The sequence below is a fragment of the Homarus americanus genome, unplaced genomic scaffold (genome assembly GCF_018991925.1).
Source record: "Homarus americanus isolate GMGI-L3 unplaced genomic scaffold, GMGI_Hamer_2.0 scaffold45737, whole genome shotgun sequence".
In the NCBI taxonomy this organism is placed as follows: Eukaryota; Metazoa; Arthropoda; class Malacostraca; order Decapoda; family Nephropidae; genus Homarus; species Homarus americanus.
This window is the reverse complement of record NW_024718828.1, coordinates 678,699-688,591: the sequence shown is the minus strand read 5'-3', so window position 1 is coordinate 688,591 and position 9,893 is coordinate 678,699. Positions and strand designations below refer to the sequence as shown.

The 9,893-nt window shown below is 38.6% G+C and overlaps 1 non-coding gene across 1 annotated transcript; it reads left to right on the top strand.

Moving 5' to 3' along the window:
* Window positions 1-1,272: 1,272 nt before the first annotated feature.
* On the top strand, window positions 1,273-1,345 carry Trnam-cau. Its single transcript has one exon. It is a non-coding gene; the product is annotated as a tRNA-Met (tRNA).
* The last annotated feature ends 8,548 nt before the right edge of the window (window positions 1,346-9,893 follow it).

Genomic DNA, 9,893 nt, shown 5'->3' with positions numbered 1-9,893 from the left:
TGGAAGTCTCTCAGGGCGAGGAATTAAATTTCTCAAAAATATCAAATCAAATTACCTAAAAATATATAGACATAAAAACCTAAAATAACTACTTTCATTTTTTTTGAGCAGTTCTCATTTTTCGAAGCCTTTAACTTGCCAGGTATTAAGGAGCTTCCACACCTCCCACAATTAGTAATTAACACACGTGGGGTACTTATTTACCGACCCAAACACACGTGGGGTACTTATTTACCGACCCAAACACACGTGGGGTACTTATTTACCGACCCAAACACACGTGGGGTACTTATTTACCGACCCAAACACATCGTAATGATGGCAGGACCCAACACGTGGGGTACTTATTTACAGACCCAAACACACGTAAATGATTTACAGACCCAAACACACGTGGGGTACTTTATTACCGACCCAAACACACGTAGTACTTTATTTACAGATCTTAAACATACAGTAAGTACTTATTTACCGACCCAAACACACGTGGGGTACTTATTTACCGACCCAAACACACGTGGGGTACTTATTTACCGACCCAAACACACGTGGGGTACTTATTTACCGACCCAAACGCGTAAACAAACGTCGCTTTACACGCCTGAGTCTGAATTTGTAGAACGTTGTATTAATTCATCTGGGTTTGGTACAGTTCCAAACAGGCGAGTGAAGGAAGATTTTGGTCGTGGCGTTATATAAGCGTATCCCTACTTACTACGGGTATTTGTAAAACACACACACACACACACACACACACACACACACACACACACGACACACACGACACTGAAATCAAATCATAAAAGTGCCCAATTCTCAAACACCACATTAAATTAATATAAATGTTAGTTGTTATTATATACTGTACAAACAACGTACAGACTGACAGACGCAGTAACTAGACCTCGACATCCCCGCCTCCGCTTGATCTACATTAAACAAAAAAGATTATTCTTTTTTTTCGGTTTCCTTTAACAAAATATCAGTTCGTAATTTTTCCTCTGAGCATTAAACAATATTTTTAATCTCAAATTTTTTGTTGTGGTATTTTAATGTTAATTAATTCCCCGTAGTTTATTTACATAACGGATTAAATAATCTTTCTGAAATTAGATAATTTGAATATGATTAAAATATGAGAGAGAGAGAGAGAGAGAGAGAGAGAGAGAGAGAGAGAGAGAGAGAGAGAGAGAGAGAGAGAGAGAGAGTAGGTGAGAGAGAGAGAGAGAGAGAGAGAGAGAGAGAGAGAGAGAGAGAGAGAGAGAGTATATAGCCTCGATGGCGCAGTAGGCAGCGCGTGAGTCTCATAATCTCAAGGTCGTGAGTTCGATCCTCACTAGGGGCAAGATATTTTTTCCACTCTCCTAAAAAAACTTAAAGCGATCTGAAAACTTAAAAAATGAGAAACAAACAGGAAGCTGATGTTCTGAGAAGATAAGAGAATAGGTACATTGAGATTACTTACAAAAAGATGAAGAAAAATATTTTATGAAAAATTAAATAAACTGATGAAAATTTGGTGAAAAATTAAAATAAATCAAACTTGGAAGCAGTAAAGAACGTGATTATGAAAATAGAAAGAAAGGGAAGACATGATAACAGGATAGGAAAGGAAAGAAGGATTTTAAAGTCACGTTAACAAACATAACGAATCAATGAAAACATAAAATAAAATAAATACAAAAAATCAATGAAAACAAAATGACGACCCAAGAGAGGCGGAATGATATACCAGGAAGTGATATCAACAGGGCAAATGAGAACACGAAAACATAGATAACAACCGTAAAAAAAATGGGCAGTATAAACAGGATGACGGACGAGAGAGAGAGAGAGAGAGAGAGAGAGAGAGAGAGAGAGAGAGACCATGATGCACTAAGATGCTGTACATGATTCACCAACACAGTGAGTCATGGTCAACTACACTTTACATGTGGTTCTGTTGCCTCAGCTGGTCTTGCATCGTCTCTCTTTCTCTCTCTCAGTCACTTTCACGTTCAGGCAGCACACACACACACACATTCTCTCTCTCTCTCTCTCTCTCTCTCTCTCTCTCTCTCTCTCTCTCTTCTCTCAGAAACGAATACAGATGCGCACTTGTACACGTTCAAATACACAGATAACGATGTTTATATACATGTACCACAAACTTACACTAACACACACACACACACACACACACACACACACACACACACTTGTATATTTATTTATCGTTTAGTTTCTTTGTACTATAGTCGCTTCAATAGAAAATCGTAGTAGTAGTAGTAGTAAAGTAGTAGTAGTATAATTTATCAATGTTTGTCAATCAATGGATCATTAAATCAAGTATCACTTAACTAAACAAGCGGTCAATCAATCAATCAATCAATCTCTCTACCATCCACATTATCAATCAAAACGTTCTCAAAGATTATAACAAGCATCTCTCTCTCTCTCTCTCTCTCTCTCTCTCTCATTGCTGGTGGTAAGTGACAGGCAAACACTTGTAGTCTGTGTTGTCCCGAAGAGGGGAGGAGGAGGTAGGGGAGGAGTAAGAGGATGGGGAGGAAGGAGGAGGAAGGAGGAGGAAGGGGAGGAGGAAGAGGAAGGGAGGGAGGAAGAGGAAGGGGAAAAAAGAAGAATAGCATGAGAAGGGGAGGAAGGGACAAAGAGGGGTAGGTGAAGGAAGTCTTGGTGATGGAGGAGGAAAGAAGAGGAAATTCGGTAGGAGGAAGAAAACAGGCAAACAAATGGTAGCGATAATAACATAACTGGCAACCCCACACAATTATTTCAAAATAATAATAATAATAATAATAATAATAATAATAATAATAAAAAATAATAATAATAATAACAAAATAAACAACAGCAATTAAAACAGTACAAACAAAAATAACAAATACACAAAAATAATATATAATAATAACGAGAAAATCAATATTGCATAATAGAAAATGAAAATGGAACGAAAATTAAAGCAAAAACGAAAAAAAAAACATTAATATAAGAAAAAATAGAATATATGAAAAATCTCCCCGTCACCGTGATCCAATATGGCGGACTTTAGAGCAATATTATCCAGTCCATTGAAGGCGCATCTCCTTTCTCTCTCTCTCTCTCTCATTTTTTTTTTTAAATAATCGCCGGAAATATCGGATCTTTTTTTCCATTAAACCGTAAAATGGTTCGATCTGGCAATGAAATTTCCAGTTGAATGCTTTACCGAAATTGACGTGGCATTAGACCTCTCTCTCTCTCTCTCTCTCTCTCTCTCTCTCTCTCTCTCTCCCTCTCTCTCTGGCACAACAACACAATAAAACTAGAAATACAAAGTACACTCGTTTGTCTCACATTTCGAGGGATTATGGAGGTTTAATATGCAATTATCTCCGTCAAGTTTTACACATTTATCTCTGGATGTAATTTAAGCGTCCTATATGACCTCCCTTTAACACTTTGCGCCGTCATTATATCCGTGTTGGGTTATTGGTAGCAGCTCTCCTCTTGTTCGTTATTTGTCTGATGTCATTCCTTGTTCAATTTGGTCATTTTCTACACGGTTTTTTTATCATCATTTACGAGTACTGGCCTTTGTTTACACGTGCTGGTCAGTCTTTGTTTACAAGTGCCGGTCATTCTTTGTTTACAAGTGCTGGTCACTGTTTACAAGCACTGGTTAATATTTTCGCGTGTTGGTCCTTGTGTAAAAGTGTCTGTCATTATTTGGTCATCATGTTGGTCATCATTTATACAGTGTTTGTCATTATTTATAAGTAGTGGTCATCATTTATTAACGTCGATCATTAGTCATAAGTGTAAAGTCATTATATACGTGTAGGTCATTATCTAGAGGTGTTTATCTCCATTTAAATGTCCTCGTCACAAGTCAAGGTTATATAGTGGTAATATAACATAACCCTCCCACCTGAAAAACAATATTACCACTTTTAAATAAAACATCAAAATTATATATCATTTAATACTCAGGTAATTCAGGTAATTATTATGATGACCCACTTGCACTTATGGAAAAAAAACTAGCTATTAAATTAATTGCAATTACTTAAGTATCAGAAAATAAACTTTAATTCCCTGTATATAAAAATGGAAATATTTTTTCTGGGACTCTGTACATATATATATATTAATGTACATACAGGGTGTCTCATATTAAAGAGGTCCCAGGTATGTAATTTACTGCATACTGGAGCACACAAAAGGTTGACATCAGATGACCATTATATATATAGGTAAATCCATAATACTAATTACTAATGAGATTCACTAATTGACCTACACATTTTCTTGTGTGTATTATAAAAAAAATTCAAAGATAGGATTCCTCTTTCATCTCTCCACACCCTTTATTTTTTATCTTATTATTGTACGTCTATTCCCACAGTATTTCATTTTATTGCGTTATTCTTTAAAAATTTCAATCTATTTCTTTTTCTATTGTTATTCCTGTATGTATCTGGCTGGAAAACACAACTCTTTCACTCACATTCACCCACTCACTTTAAACAGTTGTGAAATAGCCATAAACTAAGCTATGTGCACTCTATACGGTACTATATAGCCCTAAAAAAAACCCACACATTTTAGAGGGTTTAATATATTATTATTATATGGGGAGATCCATTAGTAGTGGACATTTCATAGTGTGACTAATGAAAGCCATTTGGGGGAAGCAGCTGATCATCAAAGTTGTGGAAAACTATTTTACACCCGTTCCCCAACAACAACAAAAAATAATAATAATAATAATAATAATAATAATAATAATAATAATCAACGCCTCTGCCCCAAAACATCTTTTCACCTAACCACCAACACGTCATCATCACGACACAAGAAGACCTCCGCCAGCCTTCTGTTACGACCCAGACCTTATCTCCAGTTTCTTAAATTAGCCACCAGATGACACTAAACACGGGAATTTAGGTCTAGGATTTAAATTATGGGATTACACTGACCGCTCGTGGGGTAATTTTGGATTAGGGTGAGGTTAGGGAGAGGGGAGATAAGGGAAAGGGGTGGAAGGAAAGGGGAGGAAAGGGGGTGATAGGGGAAGGGGTGGAAGGAAGGAAGGAAGGAAGGAAGGGAAGGAGGGAGGGAGGGAAATAAGTAGAGGCTAAGAATGAGTGGATGGGAGAAGAGGGGGCGGAGAAGGCAATAGAGGGGAGGATGATGGGGAGGGAAGAGGTGAATGAGAAAGGATGGAGAGGCCAGGGATGAATGGCGAGGGGAGAGGGCAGAGGAAAGAGCAGAAGGGAGAGGAAAGAGCAGGAGGGAGAGGGGTGAGCGAAGTGGAGAGGGAGAGAAAGAGGATAGAGAAAGATGGGGAAGGCTGAGGAATAGAAGAATGAGAAGGACAACGGAGTGGAAATAAGAAGAGAGAAAAGAGAAGAGAGAGGAGAGAAGGAGGAGAAATAACTGGATAACGAAGAAGACTGAACACGTGAAGCGGACGTAGACTAAATTCTGACCGTAAAATTCTTCCGCGGGTTTTAGTACCGTGTTCCGGGTCACTTTAACGTCCTCCTGTCTTATGATATACTGACAGTTCCGGATTACGTTACGTCGTCCTGTCCATAACCTACTGACAGTTCCATGTGAAATTATGGCATCCCGTCTACATGCAACCTGGCGTAAGAATCACCTCTTAAAAAAAAATAATAATCCCGGGTTACGTTACAACTGCAAGAAATTAACCTTTTACTTAATCAGGGTTATATTAAAGCATCAACAGTGAAAGGAATCTAATCTTTAGCCTAATCCGGGTTACATTGCAGCGCTTCATATAAATTCCCATTTCATTGTTAATATTCCGACGAAATTAATACCAAAATGAAACACGACGTCATCAGGTCTCATTAAGATACACGGCCAGCATTTAAGGGAGGTAACAGAGGTCTTAGAACCTGACCTAATTTGACCTTGACCCTAACCACGTAATAAAGCTCTGAGGGATAAAAGTCAGATTAGTTTTTGTTGTGGAGGTATCACACACACACACACACACACACACACACACACACACACACACACACACACACACACACGAGAATTAAAAACAAATGCAGTAATCAGATCCAAAATATACCCCAGAGAGTTAAGAGAATACAATCACGATTACAAAGATGAACGACCATCCTCTTCTTTACAAGACTGTGATAGATAGGTCAATAACTGGGTCACGGGTGAGCGATGACCCGTCCTGACCTCGCCTGTGTTAAGGAACCAACTGCAGTGACGTGAGTTTATTGTTATGGTTAATTAACATAAATAACCTGGGTGGAGAGAGAGAGAGAGAGAGAGAGAGAGAGAGAGAGAGAGAGAGAGAGAGAGAGAGAGAGAGAGAGAGAGAGAGAGAGAGAGAGAGAGAGAGAGAGAGAAAGAGAGAGAGAGAGAGAGAGAGAGAGAGAGAGAGAGAGCTGTTGGGCGTTGTTCAAGGTTGGAAAAAATAAATAGATTGAAACGAAGAAAAACAACAGGAGAAAGATAAGATGGAATTAAAGGTTAATGGGAATATAATGGTTTAAGGTATGAAAATAAAAATTAAGAGTGTGGTTGAGGTAAATAAGAAAAAAGGGGCTCTAGGAAATAAATGGGAAAGTAATGGGGTGGGATCAGGGGGGGAAGGAAATAAAGGGCAATGGATGGTGGGAAGTTAAGGGTGGACTGAACAAAAATAATACTTGATAATAAAGAGAAGTTAGGGAATTGGAAATGTTGGGGAAATATCACGAGGTTAATGAGGACGTGGTTAATGGGAAGGTTAATGGGGATGTGGTTAATAGGAAGGTTAATGGGGACGTGGTTAATAGGAAGGTTAATGGGGACGTGGTTAATAGGAAGGTTAATGGGGCGTGGTTAATATGAAGGTTTATAGGGGCGTGGTTAATAGGAAGGTTAATGGGGACGTGGTTAATAGGAAGGTTTATAGGGCGGTTAATATGAAGGTTAATGAGGACGTGGTTAATAGGAAGGATAATGGGGGCGTAGTTAATGGGAAGGTTAATGGAGAACTGGAAAAATATGGTAAATGGGTAATTGGAAGGGAATGGGTAAGAAGTTGGGGTAGTGGGGGAGGTGAGAGGGGGGGGGATGGAGTAGTGTAGGGGAGAGGGGACGGCGTTGTGTAGAGGGGGAGAGGGAGGGTGGGGGAGAGGCTGGTAGAGTAGTGTGGGGAGAGGGGGGGATAGAGTAGTGTAGGGGAGAGCGGAGGATAGAGTAGTGTAGGAGAGGGAGGGGGAAAAAGAGGTGGAGGGGAAGGAGAAGGGGGAAGAGACCCATCGATGTACCTAATGTAATCATCTCCTTAGTAACGCCTAATAACTGAGGCCTCATTAAGGAAAGGGGAAGTTATGGATTAGGTAATTAGCTTCCTAATTAAAAAGAAAGGGCGTAAACAGTGAAAGTACAACTACCGTAGATACGGCACGGAGGGAGGAAGGATAAGGAATGGGCAGAGAAAGAGGAGGAACAAGAAGCAGGAGAAGAAGAGGAGGAGGGAAGAGGAGGAGGGGAAGAGGAGGAGGGGGAAGAGGAGGGGGAAGATGAGGAGGGGGAAGAGGAGGATAAAAAAGAAGAGGAAGGGGAAGAAGTTCAGGAGGAGGAGGGGATAAAAGGGGAACAGACTCATGGAGGGAAAAATGTGAGTGTAGAAGGAAAGAAGGAAGGAAGAATAGAGGACGAAGAAGAGAGGGAGGTAGTGGGAAATAAAAGACCAAGAAAGGAGGATAAAAACGAAAGAAAACGAAGGAAAGGAAAATGGGATAGAAGAAACAACAAGAAGAAAGAGAAAATGTAAATTCCTATCATAAAAAATTAAGAACACTCAAATTAAACTTTTCATTATACAGTCATCACTTCTTTAATATAACCAATACTTTAACATCAAAAACTTCTACAACTTTAATCATGAATTCTGGAAAAAATATATCAAATACTTTTCAACTTTTTTTTCTTCTTTAATTAATACTTTGATCATGAACCAACATACAATTTTGTCTTAAGCCATGAAAATTATCCTAATCTTTCCTTTTCTCCCTTCCTTCTCTTTATTCATGCCATTTATCTCTCTTTTCTCCGTTTCCCTTTCCTCGTACTCCTATTCATCCTATCTGTTTTTTTCACGTGTTCCTTGTCATTATATTCTTCTTATTCCCTTCCTCTCTTCCTCCCATGCCTTTCCTCTCTATTCACTCATTCTCTATCTCCCTTCCTCTCTTCCCTCCTCCTATCCACGCTATCCCAATCCTCTCTACCACCTCCTCCTCCTCCTTCTTCTTCTATCCACTCTATCCCAATCCCCCTACCACCTCCTCCTCCTCCTTCTTCTATCCACTCTATCCCAATCCTCTCTACCACCTCCTCCTCCTCCTTCCTCTATCCACTCTATCTCAATCCTCCCTCGTCTTCCCATTGTTTTGTAAATGTATTAAAAAATTCTCCAACCTCTTCCTACGTGGGTGAAATATCCTATAACCAATTTCATGGATCTCTATTGTATTTATAGCCAGTAAAAATTTTATGCCACTCTGCAGCTTCAGTGTTGTGGACCTCCAGCCATTTACTACGGCCCCGAAATACGTTGCTTCTAAACGTCATCCAGCCATTTACTACGACCCCGAAATACGTCGTCTTAATACGTCATCCAGGCATTTACTCGCCCCGAAATACGCCAACCACCACCTACGGCCCCGAAATACGTCGTCTTAATACGTCATCCAGGCATTTATTACGGCCCCGAAATACGTCGTCTCAATATGTCATCCAGGCATTTATTACGGCCCCGAAATACGTCGTCTTAATACGTCATCAGGATTTACTGGCCCCGAAATGCGTCGTCTTAATACGTCATCAGGCATTTACTACCCGTCGTCGTCTCAAACGTCATCCAGGCATTTACTACGCCCGAACCGTCTTAGTGTCATCACCATTACTACGGCCCCGAACGCGTTTAATACGTCATCAGGCATTTACTAGCCCGAAACGCGTCTTAATACGTCATCCAGAAGTCTTAAAAGTCCTTCAGCCATTTACGGTCCAAAATTCACTGTCTCAATAAGTCCGACATACGTTTAAAAAAATCTCAAATCTCCTCCAACTATTTACTGTCCGAAATTCGTATTGAAGTTTATAAATCCAAAACGATTATGTTTCTCTTAAGTTCTCTGTACCCTGTTGTTGAGAGTGTTTGTTTGTACTTTGTTTGTTTGTTTGGTGGTAAAAATGTTGTGTGTGTATGTCTTAATGTTTGGTGTTATTTGCTTACGCGTTGTATAATAATTATTAATTGTAGTAACAGTTGTATAAGTAATAATAATAAAGCGAATAATTACAATAATAATAGGCATACAAATTTTGACAAAAACAACAACAACAATAATATTAATAGTACTACTAAAAAGAATTATGAAAACAAAACTTGGGTATAATTTAGTAACATTCTGTTGTCCACAATATTTACATTAATGCGAATGAAAAAAAAGACAAGTAAACAAACATAGCTGTAGACCTTAACAGCTGATGTGTTGAGAGGGGCCATCGTCTCCCCTGCCTCTAATGTTTATAGTCTGTCACTACGAGTTTTTTTTTAGCCGTATGGTAACATTAACAAACTCCACTCTTAGGATGCCTTCATAACACACATACTCTCTCTCTCATATATATATATATATATATATATATATATATATATATATATATATATATATATATATATATATATATATATATATATATATATATATATATATATATATATATATATATATATATATATATATATATATATATATATATATATATATATATATATATATATATATATATATATATATCGTGGACATGAGCAACCCTGTGAGGGTTCACGAACCCATGTTCACTGAAGGAGCCAA